The sequence below is a fragment of the Mixophyes fleayi genome, chromosome 2, assembly GCF_038048845.1.
Source record: "Mixophyes fleayi isolate aMixFle1 chromosome 2, aMixFle1.hap1, whole genome shotgun sequence".
In the NCBI taxonomy this organism is placed as follows: domain Eukaryota; kingdom Metazoa; phylum Chordata; class Amphibia; order Anura; family Limnodynastidae; genus Mixophyes; species Mixophyes fleayi.
Genome location: NC_134403.1, coordinates 97,405,017 through 97,421,960, shown reverse-complemented (window position 1 = coordinate 97,421,960; position 16,944 = coordinate 97,405,017). Strand labels below are relative to the sequence as shown.

Below are 16,944 nucleotides of genomic sequence, written 5' to 3'. Positions count from 1 at the left end.
TTCAGCCCACAGAATACTGTCTCTACTGTGATTTGGCCACTGATACACTTTAAACAAATAATAAAAAAAATAATTATATAATATATCTATAATATAAATGCTTAGTGGCGTGTGTTAGTCTGTCTGTGTGTGTGTGGAAAAAATAAAACCAAGCTGCAGCGCCACCTGCTGGGCGGAGTTATACACTGACCTACTAAATTCTTAGTGTGTGTGGGAAAAAAAATTCAGAAAGGGCTGAAATTTGGTATACTAAGATGTTTTTAATTTGTTAATTTAATTTGTTAATTGTTAAAAGTGTTTATAAAGATTTAAAAAATATATATATATATATTTCTTGAAGGAGAAGTGACAGTTGGGAGTGGTTGGTGGTTGCCGGGGGTGACAGTGGGGAGTGGTTGGTGGTTGCCGGGGGTGACAGAGTGAGAGGAGTGTGATACTCAGGACCGCTGAGAGAGATCCCTGTGTCTGGATAGACATCTGGATAGATGTGGCGATGAAAATGAAGGATGAGGTGATGGAGAAGAATGATGAGGTGGTGACATGTGGACAAAACCACGTTAAAAAAGGGCGCTTACGTCAGGAAGTAACGCTCTTCCCCTGAGGAGGCCTGGGCTATGGCCCAAATGCATGACAAGAACCTTTCTAACACCTTAAGTAGCTTGATTTGACTAGAATGCATGAGTATTATGCACGGGTTAACTTGTGTGTGTGTGTGTGTGTATATATATATATATATATATATATATATATATATATATATATATATATATATATATATATATATAAAGTCTAGTAAATATTATTGTGACTACCAGACTATGAAACTCATTACATAAAGAATATTATCTAATGAGAATATTCAATCATTAATTATCATTTCCCTTGATATGAGGTATTCACAACATACATGTTTCAGTCAGTAGATCCAGCAATTGATGATTTGAAAATCTTTGCAAGTAGTAGTGGGCACCATTATCTTATAGAGCCCCCATGGGGTTTGCATACAATTAAGGCATTTCCCTCAGCATTCTGTCCTCTGCCTATTCAGTAGCCTCAGTAGCCTCTTTTGATCTAGTGATAAGAAGACGCCATATGCGAGATGTTAACAAACAAAAGGGAGGGCGGGAAAGAGTTGGCATTTTCCTGAAGAAAAAGAAGATGTGCTTGGAGGCATATGCTATGACTGAAAAATATTCTAATGTAACAATCAAGAGGGGAAGTGAATAAACGAGAGCCAGGTTTTATAGAAGAGCACAGGTTACATACATAATGGAAAAAAATTCACTTGTTGCAGTAACATTTGGAGAAAATAGTCTACTGTATATTATTGTTCATACAAATTTAGGAATACGCATCAGCGTTTCATTTTAATACACAGAAACAAGTTATATGAAGGGTTAGGAATCAGTCTCATCTCATGAGGATATCATTATGACAGACTTGTATTATCGTTTATATATGATGCTGCACTGTACAGAGAATTTATAGACAGATATTCACAGATATCCACATCAGTCCCTGCCCCATTGGAGCTTACAATCTAAATTCCCTATTACACACAAACACACTCTGGTCCATTTTGTCAAGCCAATTAGCCTACTAGTATGTAAACACGTGGATGACATACAAGCTCCACACATATAGTGCCCTGTGGCTGTAGTGCTCTACATCCACAGGGCACTATATGGAGAGATCTGGAGAGATGTGTCACGGTGACTATCTAGTAAAATAATAATAATCTAATAGACATTTACATGTAAGATCAGTGCACTGGTCGTGGTGTCACATGTTTATTAAGGACACTGGCAGCTGTCCCTAACTGCAATAGATGCGCTTGATAACATCCTGTTTTTAAACAACACAAGCAACTCCCAGTATGGCGATGGCTGGATAATAATCAGGATGTAAAATCATGATTATAATAAAGTTCTCCATTATTCAATTACTCTGTATTTTAATTTTCTTTTCCCAAGCTCCTTAAGCACAATGATTGCGTCCAACATAAACAGACTGTTCCCAAGGCTGTGCCTTTCTCGTTTTCACAAATATCTATTTGCACCATAATTCCGATCATTAAGATCTATTTATAGGATCCCAGTTGGTTCTGTCAGTAGCACTAACACAAGCAGATGCACAAGCTGTATCTCGGTATTTATTATCTGGGTGCAATTTTTGAAAACGAGGTTTTGCAGTAAATGTAAGAGCTTTATAATAAATATCATGGAAACGAAAACAAAAAACAACCACAAAAAACTCCTTTAAAAAAAATAAATACAAAAAATGTCCCGCACATTTGCAGGATCAAAAAGGGAGGCTTAATTCACCAAAAACCAAAGTTGTGTGTGCCCTTATTAAAAGTCCACTCCTATATCACATGTACAGTATAGATCTACAGACCTCTATATAAAACACGCCATGTGTTATAACTGATAATAGAAAGTTATAGCATGCATTTACTGTATATAGACAAGCTAGCATGGACGTAACAATCCCATTATACAAGAAGCATGTCTACATCTTGTGTGTGAGGTGGATCTTATTAATATAATACACCACATCAAAGAGAATATTTAAATGTTCTATATAAGCCAGCAAAGAGATCTGACATAAGTAAAGCTTGATGATAAGGCTGAAGATGAGCATTGTATAGTATATTTTTAGTTACATCTGTCCATGGTGAAATGAGGTAATTATCTCTAGAGCATAGACACACCTGGCAGTAATTCCCTGCCTGAGCAGTTAAAGACCACATAGAGATCTGTCACGTCAGACAGGAAAGGGTTTCTTCAATCATAGCCAATTAAACAATACCAACTTGAATCATATTTAAAGAGTCCGAGATATATTTAAGGTCTTACTTTTAAGTTAACAGTTCATACAGAATACTATCAGTCATGGGTAAATGGAATTATTAACAAGCAAGTGCCATATTTATTTATTTATTTATTTTTTTTACTTTACTAAAATATCCAATATAAAAAAGGAAAGAAAAAACAAACAAAAATCCCTTTTTTCACTCTACATAATAAGTGCTTAAAATGAAACAGAACAGTGAGCCCACAGTGCTAAATTAACATGAAACGGACTGGATAATTATTCATTTTGCGTATAACTCTTCAGATGCAAACTTTTATAGCCCATACAGATCTTCTAAATTAGATCATAGTTGCCAAGTTTTTTAGAATATCCGGGAGACTCCTGAATGTCTAAGAGCTCTCCGGGGAGAGCAGTGTGCCCTCACGCATGCTGCCCACTTTCCTAGTTAGTTGGGTAGGGCTTACTGAGGCAATTCACAGTCAGTTGCATCATCCTGACCCTGCTGTATTATGCTGGAAATCGTGTCACTGAGCAGCGGGAGGCTGGGTATGATTCATGTCACTGAGCAGCGGGAGGCTGGGTACGATTCATGTCACTGAGCAGTGGGAGGCTGGGTACGATTCATGTCAAAGGGGAGATCCAAAGTGTTAGCAAATATGAATTAGATTGTCAATTTTGTAATTACATTTGTATTCATTAAGACTAAGGGACGGATTTACTAAAACTTCTGCAAAGGAGAAGTGATGTTACCCATAGCAACCAATCAGATTCTATCTATAATGTATCTAGTACATTCTATAAAATAACAACACCTCCACTTTTTTTGTTTTGTTAGGAGTTTTTTTAAATCTACTGTAAGCCTTGAGCCATACAAATTTACATTTTCATCCAGCTACATTATAAGACTTAGCGGGTCACCGCCAACAGCATGTGATAAAATAATTACTCAGTAACAATTGTTAGAAAACATAACCTAATATTTTAAGAGGGGGTTTCCTTTTGTTTATATACACATCTGAAACATATGAAGTCTTGTATGTCACATATACTTTCAAAGACATGGTTTCATTGATTATTCAATGAACTTTGTAAATAAATTAATTCATGATGGTACTGTAGTATACTGTGGCCTAATTAGCTAAAATTGTAATGTTGGCTGCTTACCAAGTTACAGATGTCTTACTTGCCTGCTCTCATGGAAAATCAGAGAGACTCACAAATTTCGGGGAGCTCCCCCGTTCTCCCAGAGTGGTAGGCCATTCTCCCGAATCCACATCACTTCCTTGGGAAGTGGGCAGGGCCATGTTGGCACAAATCGTATTGTCATGCCCCCGCATTTGTCCCTTGACGGCAAGTACGACTGACTTAGATGGAAGCAACTGCAAGGATGAGTGTGGCTCTGTTAGGGCAGGACACAAAATACTATACTACTTGCAGTCCTTTAACACTTCAGCATGTTGCCCGTTTTAGGATTCAGGAAGATTTATTTGCCAATAAGGTGCAAATCTGCTACTTTGTCAGATAAAGCCAAGTCTGATTGGTTGCTATGGTTTTACTGCGGGTTTGCACCTTTGAGCAAATATTAGTAATTAGCCCTCAGCGCTGATGGATAACTCTGCGTTTTAAGAAATGTTACCTCACTCATGACTTTGCTGCATTGCCAAATGTCTAACCCTGTATTAGTCAAAGGATCTTGGCAGCTATTAAATGGGTAATGTTGATTAGTTATCTCTAAAGGGCTGTATAGACTTTACATTAGTGATTTTTCCTATCTGAAGCAGTTTTTTTTCAGGATTCCCCCACAAAGTGGTTCACGTCTTTGATAAATGATAGAGTTCTCTGAGTGGGGGGGCAACAAAAACAATCCCTGGTAATTAATCTACCAGGGTGACCAGCCAAACATTTACTGATCTATGCAGTCCTGAAAACACATTTTAGGTCTTCATAAAATGGAAAAAAAACCACCATGCTTGTGTAGCTTAAACACTTCAAAAGCTACAATTGTCTTAAATAATTAAAAATAGTTGTGGAAAAAAAAAACTATATTTTAATAACAAATATATAAAAAATGCCTTATTAAAAAAAATAAAAAAATCATTTTCCTATGATTTTATTTTTGTATAACAGAACAAGGATTGTGGCGCTACTACCGTGATCCATGTTAAAAATGGACAGAGAAATAACCTTTTTAAAAGCAAATTATAACTCCTAGGGGTAAATTTATCAAGCTGCAGGTTTGAAAAAAGTGGAGATGTTGCCTATAGCAACCAGATTCTATTTATAATTTATTTAGTACATTCTACAAAATGACAGCTAGAATCCCATTGGTTGCTATAGGCAACATCTCCACTTTTTCAAACCCGCAGCTTGATAGATTTACTCTCTAGACTTGATTGAGTGCATTATATTTAAGCACAATTTGGTTTCACTTGTTTATCAACGTTACACACAATAGTGTTCTTTATCTCTTTGGGTCTTTCTGTGCCGGACTATCTACCATACTGAATTCATCTGGCAGTTTCATCTGTCCTCGCAGCAAATGATAGGACTCTAGCACAGTACCCTGGAAACTCTCATCATTTGGTGTTGGTTATATGTTTTCTGCATTCAACTTGTGGATTCATTGGCATTTGAACATGAAACCTTAAACACCAATGGGTACCGGGCCTAAAGGGGTTTTCACTTTGGGATAACCTCTTTTTTAGCAACTACCCATATAATTTAGATCTCTCCAATACCTGATCATAAGCGCAGACTATACGATTTTCAAGCTTTGGTAGAAAAGAAGATTTTCCCCTGGAAGACAACGTACCTCCCGAAACCTTTGGAATTACGATGGGGCGGGGCCTCCTCACAGTGGGAACATGCAGCTCTAGGCCACACCCAACACCTTTCTCTCCCCTGAAAACACCCTTACACTGCCATACATGCCTGGCAGGTGCATGTAGCCCTCCTTTGCAACAACTTGAGTGGGATATTCCTCCCAACATTCCCAGTAGGAGGAACAAACGTACTAGCTGTGGGAAATGGGACTGCCCCGCCTAAATCGTGAACGTTGGGAGGTATGCAGATATGAGGTATCCGATTTAACAAGAGGTGCGGCCATCCAGTGTTACTGAACACATACCCACAAATCCTTATTTGAATTACCCACAATATGCTGTGTACCACAGTGATGCAACTGTTCTAATGCCTACAGACACAACGGTCAGTGGTTGTTAAGGGCATCTGTGCAATGTCTGCCCTTTTATTAATTAAGCCTTACAGGGTGCAAAGTAATCATTTTGGTTTCCATTTAAAGCATGCTTCCATTCAGAGAAGACAAAGTAATGTGAAGTCGCAGGTGTTTGTCATACCCCATCCACTTACGTCTGTCATCAAGTGTGCAGCAGCTGCTACTATTAGCAATGTGGAGAGAAACCTCTTATTCCCCAATCTTATGTCAACCACAAACTTGTAGTAATTGCAGAGCATTCTGCAAGAGGCTCATAACAGCTATATTTGGTGTCCTTACCAGGTATGTTTTGTGTATGACCAGCACTCTCATCCACGTTGTGATGGGTTTATAGATAAAGCAACTGCTTCTTGGGACAAGCCACAGAACAGTACACAACAGATTTATCATCCAAGTATACAGTAAAATGGTAATGATGTGACAGACAGCTGGCCAGTATGTGCCCGTCAATCAGCAGTACATTATATGTGCAGGGCAGAGAGAGCAGACAGGACCTGTGATTACACTGTGCTAGTCATTACCTTAAGCATGCAATTACTTTTCTTATTTGCATGCACTGAAGTTGTAGCTTGGCAGGGGCAGGACTTCCATTATAGGAATGAGAAACATGACATGCGAGACCTGTCAGTAAGGACACTGATGAGACGGTGATGATGTAACAACATCTATTACATTTGCTCTTTTCTGCATATGTTACTAAGTAGCTAACCTTATAGCCAGGCGTGGAGATATCTTCAAGTGCTACCCCCAGATGGAATATATTCATCCTTGTCTGTACCTACCACCTGACTATCTTCACTTACATTACTTCATGTGCATTGCTAAAAAGACACAGACATTTATGTAAGCTCCGGTTTCCTCCCACACTCCAAAAATATACTAGTAGGTTAATTGGCTGCTATTAAATTGACCCTAGTCTGTGCATATGTATGTTAGGGAATTTAGGCTGTAAGCGCTTATGGAGCAAGGACTGATGTGAGTGAGTTCTCTGTTCAGCTCTGCAGAATTAGTGGCGCTATATAAATAGATGATAATGATGAATTCTGTAACACACACAGACCATAGTTGTCTTAAAAGGGTTGTTACCCCTTGTGCTCAGCCACCCATGGATTACTACACAAAGCAGTGACAGAAGATATTTTCTATCGCTGCGATAGAGAATAACCTCTTCGCTAGCCAGTCAAGGTCCCTTCTGTGCCTGTGTGACCCGGGATTGCTAGGACACACATCGCACTACACTGGCAGCCAGGTCTCACATTCAAAGAAAAGGTTGAATAATAAAAAATAAAACAAGGGAAAAAATGCTTTTTTCCTTATTAAATAATTTTTGCCCTTCTATCGCTGCTGCAATCGCTATCCTGAGATGACAATTGCAATCAGTGCATTGCAGCGATTCAGGTACAGTTGCGATGCTTCTTAAACAGGCTTTCCATGCTTTGCCAGAGGTGACTGGCACAGGCAATCGCCAGCGATACCCGGCAATAGCTATTCTTGGCTTTGGGGCTTGGTAAACAGGGAGAAGTCTCTAGGCTTAGGTCTCTACTCCCTAAGATAAATAGACTCCTTAATATCTTAAATAGGACTGCCTGGACAATAACATGGGATGGAACATCTCATGCACTGGAAGTCCATGACTGAAAAAAGGCATACTGGCACCTGACCAATCACATGCTCAGGAAGAGCTGCCGCTACATGTACAGGTATACTAGTGGCCATCCAGTGCTCCTCTGTGGCCCAGGGCTGGGTACAGCCTGGGAGCAACATTAAAAAAAAATAATCGAATAAATAATTATTTTTTTTATTCTTCTATGCTAGACCCGGGGCATGGTGGCAGTAGCGATACCTAGAATGATGTCGGTCACATTCCACCGATTTCAAATTGGCAAGAGGCATGCAGCTAGTCAGAGAAAGCAGAAAGCATAAGCAGGGATTACTGAGTACAGACTATATTACTATGTACTGCTTCTTCAACTGAGATATATAATATGTCAGCAGTAAACTTATATGGCAGTATTTCTACGATAGACATATTACTGGGGAAGGGAATGTTCCCTGCTTTTTATTTTGCTAAAAAAATAATTCTTATGAGGGGGAGGGGGTGGAAAATGTCCCACCCCATCCTCCGAAGACCACCATGGCAAGACTCACATACACCCAGCGGAGGCAGCCATTGGTTCAACCATTATTCATGAGAATTCAGCAAATCGCTCCACTTAGATCAAGTAATAGTGTTTTTTGGTTGATTAAACTTTTTAATTCAACCATATGAACATACACTTGTATAACCCTGGCGATAATTTGCTAAAAAAATAATTCTTATGAGGGGGAGGGGGTGGAAAATGTCCCACCCCATCCTCCGAAGACCACCATGGCAAGACTCACATACACCCAGCGGAGGCAGCCATTGGTTCAACCATTATTCATGAGAATTCAGCAAATCGCTCCACTTAGATCAAGTAATAGTGTTTTTTGGTTGATTAAACTTTTTAATTCAACCATATGAACATACACTTGTATAACCCTGGCGATAATACTCATTTTCTCTTCCCACATTATTGTTGCAGTAACAGTAAAAAATAAATAACTTAAATACATAATTCTGAGTTGATAATTAATTTTCAACACTCAGACAAACACATTTTTGGGCTCAAGCCAATTGCTGCAATAATTTTAATTGCATTAATAGGTGTAATCACAGACGAAGGCCGAAAAAAAAATGACAGCAAATGTACTTACAGTATATATTGTATTGTTAACTACATAAAACTAAATGCGATGCTTATTTTTTATTATGCCGCTCTTACTGTAAATCTTCCCAGTAATAAATATATTTCATGTAAGCAGTGGAGATCCCCCATCATAGTTTCCAAGAAATGCTAGCTAAATATATTCTGATGGTCCCAGTATAGATCTGTTGCTGCACTGTACTCCAAAACAGAGGGCTTTAATTATCTAACCAGGTGTATACTGCGATTCATTACAAACACTTTACAGTGGAATGAGGTCTAGAACATTCTGGAAACAAGTTCTTGGCTACGAAACAATCCAGATGATTGACAGATCACAACAAGACACATTAATTGTGTGTATTTTAATATAGATTTTATTTTTATTTTTTCAATTGATTGAGTTCAGGGAACTAATCCTGGACATTAGTGAAAAATGTCATGAGGCAATTGTATACTGGGTAAAATGTGTTATATTGGAAAGTGTGTAGAAGAGAATTATGATATAAAGTAAATGCAATAGCATTTTTACATGCAACATAAAAATAATGCTGATAGACAGAACGTTTATCAGAGGGTTGCACATGTGCAAGCAAATTCTGCCAAAACCCCTTAGGCTATGCAGTGTGCAGGACAGCAGGCGGCTGTGGAGCCATAGAAAGTGCGGCAGCTGTGCTGTAACATCCCAGCAGCACTGTACAGGGCATTTAAAACAACATTTTGGAAATCATCATCATCACCATTTTTATTTATATAGCGTCACTGATTCCGCAGCGCTGTACAGAGAACTCATTCACATCAGTCCCTGCCCCATTGGAGCCTACAGTCTAAATTCCCTAACATATACACACACAGACAGACAGACACAGACTAGGGTCAATTTTGATAGCAGCCAATTAACCTACCAGTATGTTTTTGGAGTGTGGGAGGAAACCGGAGCACCTGGAGGAAACCCACGCAAACACGGGGAGAACATACAAACTCCACACAGATAAGGCCATGGTTGGGAATTGAAATCATGACCCCCTAACCACTTAGACACGATGCTGCCCAAATGAAGTCATTCAGTAGGTTGCCACACTTATGAAACAGAGTGCCATGGAAATTAACATTTTCCACGCTCCAAGCATCTTGGCTATAAAAGGGGGTGGGCTCATTTAAAAAAAAGGGATGGGGTGGAGCTTATTGGCAGGACTGCAGCAAGATATTTAAAAAAGGTAAGTAGCACGGAAGCAAATCTGGTACTAATAAGGCACTTATTCCACAGGAGAACACAAGGTGCTATCCTGGGGACATCTATAAAATGTTAGCTTTTCTGTGTGAATGTTTTATATATATCCCTAAGTGTTTTTGACCTGGGCAAACTCCAAACACATGCAATACTACCCTAAATGTGAGAGTTGAATACAATATAAGGTTATTTTTAACATGGTTAAAGTTATTACATAAGATGATTAATTAACCTGTAGGAGAGCTGTGTTTTGGATTTTACCATGAAACACTTTTTAATATATTTAGCTTATGTAGCACACAGGATAAGAACAGATACTGGAATCTACTCCAGTAATGAAATAATGGAACATAGTGATATGAAATTAGCACATCTGGGAGGAACAGAGACAAAAATAAAACATAGGACAAATATTCAAATTCTTATACTGTAGCCAAATATACAGTAACTAATACATGGCATTGGGAAAGCACTAATAAATTGGCACTGAAAATGTTAACAGATCACCAATGTGGCAGCCAAGTTTCACTGCTCACGGTCAGTAGCTTCTGCAGTAAATAACTTCTATAATTAAGCTTATTTAAGATAATGTTTTTAGAGCCAGATAAATATTCTGCAAAATTAAAATTAGCCTTCTCCTGCTACCCTCTCTTTAGCAACAACTTTGTACTCTGAACAGAACTCAAAAATGACATGGAAACAAAACAGGCATGTGACTCATTCAATGGGGACTACTGTGCAAATAATTGCATAATTGCAGTCATGTACTTCTGCCAGCAGTGTCAAGAAAAACACCTTTCACAGAATCACACTAGATGCCAAATGGCGATGCTACCAAGAAAGCAAATATAAAACCCCTTCACTAATAAGCAATTTTATTTATTTATTTTTAAAAAGGACATGTTCCAATGTTAATCTAGCAATAAGAGTATGTATCTAGTTACTGAGGACCATTTTTGTTTTATTTTCTTGAAGTTTTTTGAGAATGTGCGATGTCTGATGGAAAAACGCAGTGTGCAGAAGCGATGGTATGCTTAGGGGTGTTTTACTTACTTGCCTACCCTCCCAGAATGACCAGGAGACTCCCAAATTCCGGGTAACTCTCCCAGACCCCTGGGATAGCAAGTATTTCTCCTGGATCCCACTCACCTTCATGTAAAGTAGGTGGGACAATGTGACTCAATGACACAATTTGTGGAGAAATGTAGCGATTGTGGAATCTCGTGGTGGGGCCAAAAATTCCATGAATTGGTGCGTTATGTCCCCCTCCCCTGCTCTTGCCACTTGACCTTGAGAATACAAAAGTTGACAAGTATGGTGTATCATGAAAGGGGAGAACCAGCACCTCATGACAGCTGAATCGCTGCAATTCCCTGATGAGACAATTGTGACTTTATAAAACGCATACCTGACGTTTCTCTTGACAATCCTCTACAGGCATGATATATATATTAATGGCGATAATTTCTATTATAACTGGTGCTTAGGCCTGTGATTACTTCAGTACTACCACTTGTGTATTATAAGCAACAACACATTGTACCACTTCCAATGCATTTACCACATAACTTCCAATGTGTCCAATTTCTTACACAAGGCAAAAGGTCTACTCCAATTTGTACCAATTGCAAAACCTAGATTTAAATAATTGATCTTGAGGCATGGGATTATTTATACAATATGGAATCTATTATGCAGCATCTGTAAATAGTACAAAAAAACAATTTTATGTTCTCTCTTTTCATCACACCCTAAACCACGTGGAAACAGAATTTTTAAGTAAAGTGGCCATTTAACAATAGTCGGGGGTATCTCCTGCATTCGGCAAATTGCCACACAATTCAGCAGTCCCCATAATACTCAATGGGGGCTGCGGTGTGGGCAAATGTATAGAGGTCCAAAAAGCCTTGACCCGATGGCTAACAACAACTGAAGATGACGTTAGTCATTCAATCCAACGGGGAGAGCATTGCATCAGAGGGATCTTCCTGCTCTCCCATGCATTTAAGTAATGTGAATGACTTAGGACCGCACATGTGCAGTAAAGACTGTGGGTCAGATCCCAGAGTTGTCTTTAGCAAAAAGTCATCGCAGGGACAGCCTCCTATCGGACGCGCTGTGCAGACATGACGAATAGTAAATTGCCCTTGTAAGACATCTGTCATTGTCAATTAATAGTAAATAAGCCCCTTGGTATAATATTACGTTTTATTTTTCGGGTTTGTGTGAAGCACACGTTTGTAAACTTCTCTACTAAATATTATTCAATTATTAGCATTTCTAAACGGAAAATACAATAAACTTGAAAAATAATGTTGAAGAAATGAGCAGCATATGCTTCCTATTTTCCAGCATCGTTATAAATGGAGTGGTTGCTGTTGGAAGTACCTTAAATTAGAAACAAATTATATATTTTCTTTAATTTTATTCCGTTATCTAAAATATATTTACACGCTTACTTGTCACTAAAATAATATTGTTTCCTAATGCTTTATAGCTCTGGTTTACTTTCAATCCATGACAAAAATGTAATGGATGCGAAGATAATGGGGTACATCATAAAAAGGTGATGAAACCCATAGCAACCAAACATTCACTTTTGTTCTCTAAACTGCACTAGAAAAGAAAGGAAAAAACATGATCAGATTGGTTGTTATGGGTTATGATATACTTTTCCTGGTCTGTTTCCATTGTGCCCTAATGGATATTAGGGCATTTGGAGTCATTTAGTACTGTGCAGCACAATGCAACAGCGCAAAAGCTTTTTCCTCCCTCTAACTGTGAGGCACACTAAGTGTTTGCTTTTATGTCGCTCTACTGGGCTTCATGCAGCAAGACGGTGGAAGACTTAGTGGAAGTGGCAATGACACTATACTTTAGAGATATTCTCCCTAATGGGAGAAGTATAATAACAAGCCTACAAATGAATAAAAAAAAAAAGCCACCCACCCTTATATTAAATAATTAATCCCAGCAACCCTGAGGGGCCGGTTGTGATCCAATATAGTACCCAGTATGTTTTCCTCTTCATAATGCTTCCGATTGCAAAGTGTTACTGTAGGCAGTGACTGAATTGTGTTTGACCACTCTTGTAGTGTGTTTTACCGTCACTATGGAAAGGGACCTGTGACAACTTTAATACCTCAATGTCAGTCTGCAGTTGCTCCTCGCAACCAGAAGCATGAAGACGAGAGCCAAACATGACGTGTTGAATCATCACCTGTAATTAAGAGTTACAGTCCGACAAGTGATTTTACGTTTAGTATACTCCTCCTTTTGGATATACATTAACATGAGGTGAAGTAGCATTTACCTTTACAGGAGCTATAAGGCTGGTAATAAATGGTGCTTTTAGTCCGGGCCCAAAAGGCCATGCTCCTCAGAAGTGACCCTCTGTGATTATTTTCAGTGGCTGCCATGTTCACACCCAAGGCATAGCCGAATCATTCAGTAAGCAACCAAGGGGTAAATTTATCAAGCTGCAGGTTTGAAAAAAATGAAGATGTTTCCTAGAGCAACCAATCAGATTCAAGCTGTCATTTTGTAGAATGTACTAAATAAATGATAACTAGCATCTGATTGGTTGCTACAGACAGCATCTCCACTTTTTCAAACCCGCAGCTTGATAAATTTACCTCCAAGGCTCCTGTCTAGGGCTCAGATTTAACTTAACCTGGTTTTATGTTTTTGTTTTTTTGACAAATGGGGCGGGAAAGGGAGCCCAAACCAGTACCTTTCCTAGAGGTCTTAATCCAGTTCTGATCAAATGTGAACATGCACCTAGTTTACTGCATGACATTACATAGCAATATATTTATTATAGCCCCTCAATTATTACACACAACTTAAAAACAGCCCCATTCCCCCCCCCCCTTTACATTACAGTGTTTATTAATGACTTATTGGTCAAGAAATTAAATTATGAAAAGAGGGTAGAAGATTGCCCAAGCGCAACTTTATGCATACCGTGATGTGAACCAAAGTTTGGGTTAGGGGTAAAAGCAAGTGAACACGTGCTAAATAAAGTGCATCAATTTGCTCTGAGTTGTTCTGTCAAAATTGTCTCCAGTTTAAAACTTGAATTTGGCAGTAGCTGACAAACTAACACAACAGAATTATTTGTCAAATCAAACACAGCTAATATATCATTTAAAACTCCAACAATAAATATACATAAGCTAAATTGCTAAACATATATAACTTTGAAATTCACAAGTATCACATGCAACTAGAAATTATAAAAATATCATAACATTCCAGATCAGAACAAACTGTTTCTCAAAGTGGTTTAGAATACACAAGTATACTGCAAACTCATTTACAAACATAATTTATTTTAACAGCATTTCAAGAAGAATTGTTATGATTATGTAAACAATGTAAAACACCATAGTGTAATATTTTACATTATAGCATTTGGGGATGTCTGGATCAATTACCACATTCACAGTATTTGTCTCTATTCCATTCCATCACACATAAGCATCTATTCCAAGTTACTACAGTACCTAATAGTTAAGCACATCCTTCTTTCATATTATATGTTTTGGTTTTTTGCCCATTTCCCTCTTGATTTGTAATTTCCTTATTTATTTGCTCACTTTGCTTTGTGCCTTTTACACTCCATAATTGAACATAATTCCATTATTATGCTAGGTTTTCATATTAAACATCAACAGATAGATTAAATGAATGAGGTCTGCACCTCCCCCTCAACAAAATTCTCAATGTGCTTGATGTAAAAATTTAAGCACTGAGGTATTTCATATAGTAAGTAGTTCACTGATTGATAGCAAATGCATTTCTAGCAGAAGGAACAAGAGTACAAAGACTTACTAACCTTATTAAAGTGGCGATATGAACAGAGAACAATGCTGAGACACACAGGCAATTAGGTGGCATTCAACATGCAGCATTAAGTAGGATATGCATATTTTATAGCGTATAAAGAGTGGGAACAGATTTCCAAGGAGGCAGTGACTAAGTAACTATCTGATTGTTAACAGTAACACAAAAGACTAATTAGTAATGCACTATATATTCCAAACTTACATCTAATTCTTAAAAACAAGTCAAGTAACATCAACCAACTTTCTTTTTTACAATGACAGCATTCTAATTTTATCCTAGCAGATATTTCATTCTGTGAAAGCCTATGCATCTGCAGTTTAAGTAAGTTTTACTGCTATTGGTAATTAGAACCCTGGTGTTTAGAAGATGCTTTGTGTTACAGACAGGGATTCCGCTATAATAGTCATCTATTCTACAGGGTCAAGGCACACAGTACAGCCTCATAACAAGGTTAAAAGGGGGTCTGTAGCACCCACACAAGTAATAACAAACAGGCAGTGATCGTTTCTCAGCAGAGGAATAACAAAGCAACAGCAAAGATAAGAAAGTAGCACTGACATCTATGCCAATCACTGTCCTCTTCTTACACACTAGAGGTTTAAGTATATAATTTGGCATAGCACTGACTAACCGGACACTTCACAGCTGTCAACAGATAATAGAGCTGAATCTTAAACCTCCTGACAATAGCAACACGGATGCAGCAGGTCGGTCCATCTTTGGACTCTTATGATTCCCAGCAGACAAATGTGCAGCATTAAAGAATGCCACAAGAATGAAGACAGCTACATACAGAGAATTAGTTTAATATTGTGCACACTTATTTCTGCATATAGGCTTTGAGTGAATCCAGAAGTCTTTGTCCCATGACTACAAAGAAATTAGAGATAAAAGTGGGTGTGAGCACTAGGATGGACAGTCCTGAGAGGAAGCCTGTGGCATGGTGCCCATCTATTCTGCTGCCAATCCCGAACCCCACACGTGTTGGGCAGAAGAGATGACAGCTGGGCAGCCACATATTTGCCACTTGCCAACTAGGAAACTATCCCGGTGATCGGGGGGACAAGACAAAGGAGATGGGCTCTGTAGCTGCAGCTATACACGAGGCATATAAAACTTTCTCCTCTGCTAGTAGGGCGGCAGCACAGACGTGCAGACACCAGGGCTGGGGAAGCGCGATCTGGGTGATGCTGGGTGAATTGGGAACGGTAGTGGGCACCGGCTTATTGCACCGCGGTATCAGAGCCTCTAGGACTGAGAACCGGAGGGAAGCCATAGGTACAGACAGATGGGTACGGGGGGGATGCTGCTGTCACTCCTACCTTTGTGCCAGTCCTGTGCCCTCCTCCTCTTCTCTCCTCTCGGTGCCTGAAGACAGGAGCGTGTCCTGACCCCTGAGAGCTTGAGATGCTGCAGACTGACGCCCCGTGGCGGGGAGCCTGGGAGCAGCCAGGCAGTGAGACAACAGAGCGAGAGAGAGAGAGATGTGCCGGCTGAGGGAAACACGATCAAGAGCCACTCATAAACAATACCAGCCAGGGGAGGAGGAGAAAGAGCCTGCTGCTGCTGGAAAACGTAAAGTGAAAGTCAAAAAGCCTGGGCTGGACTACCAAGGCAGCCGCCTATCAGAGATGCTGCAGGATGTGAGACCTGTCACACTCCAAGGGATTGCACATCATTCTTCACTAATAGAGCACTCACTGAAAGCCATGCTCAGCCTTGCTTCTGACATGAAAGGGATTTGAACAGATTTTTTAATTATTTCATACATGTGAATCACTGTGTTTGCCATACTGGAAGATGTACTTGTCCACATTTATAGTCACCCCTGCTGATAAATTACAACTTGGGGGTTTACATGCTGCTTAAATATCTTATTACCACCTGCTCTATTTAAAAAAAAACAAAACTAAAAGACTTGTGCAAGAGACACTAAGGGTTTGATATACTAAAGGTGGTTTTTTAATAGGTTTCAAGCTACTGCACTTTGCCTGCTGTTTAGTGGTTGAAACAGCTGCGTTTTCCATAGGTCAGTTTGAAGCTGAAATAATATAATTAAAAAATTAAATAAGATAATTATAAAT

The 16,944-nt window shown here is 39.0% G+C and overlaps 1 protein-coding gene across 3 annotated transcripts in view; it reads right to left on the bottom strand.

Annotated features, from left to right (window-relative positions):
- Positions 1-16,423, bottom strand: part of ENOX1 (ecto-NOX disulfide-thiol exchanger 1) — a 398,268-nt gene extending 381,845 nt beyond the window's left edge. For all 3 annotated transcript variants that reach the window (XM_075199754.1, XM_075199753.1, XM_075199757.1), the window contains exon 1: positions 16,183-16,423. The gene's annotated coding sequence lies outside the window, so the exon portion shown is untranslated. The remainder of the gene's footprint in view (positions 1-16,182) is intronic.
- Positions 16,424-16,944: the final 521 nt, after the last annotated feature.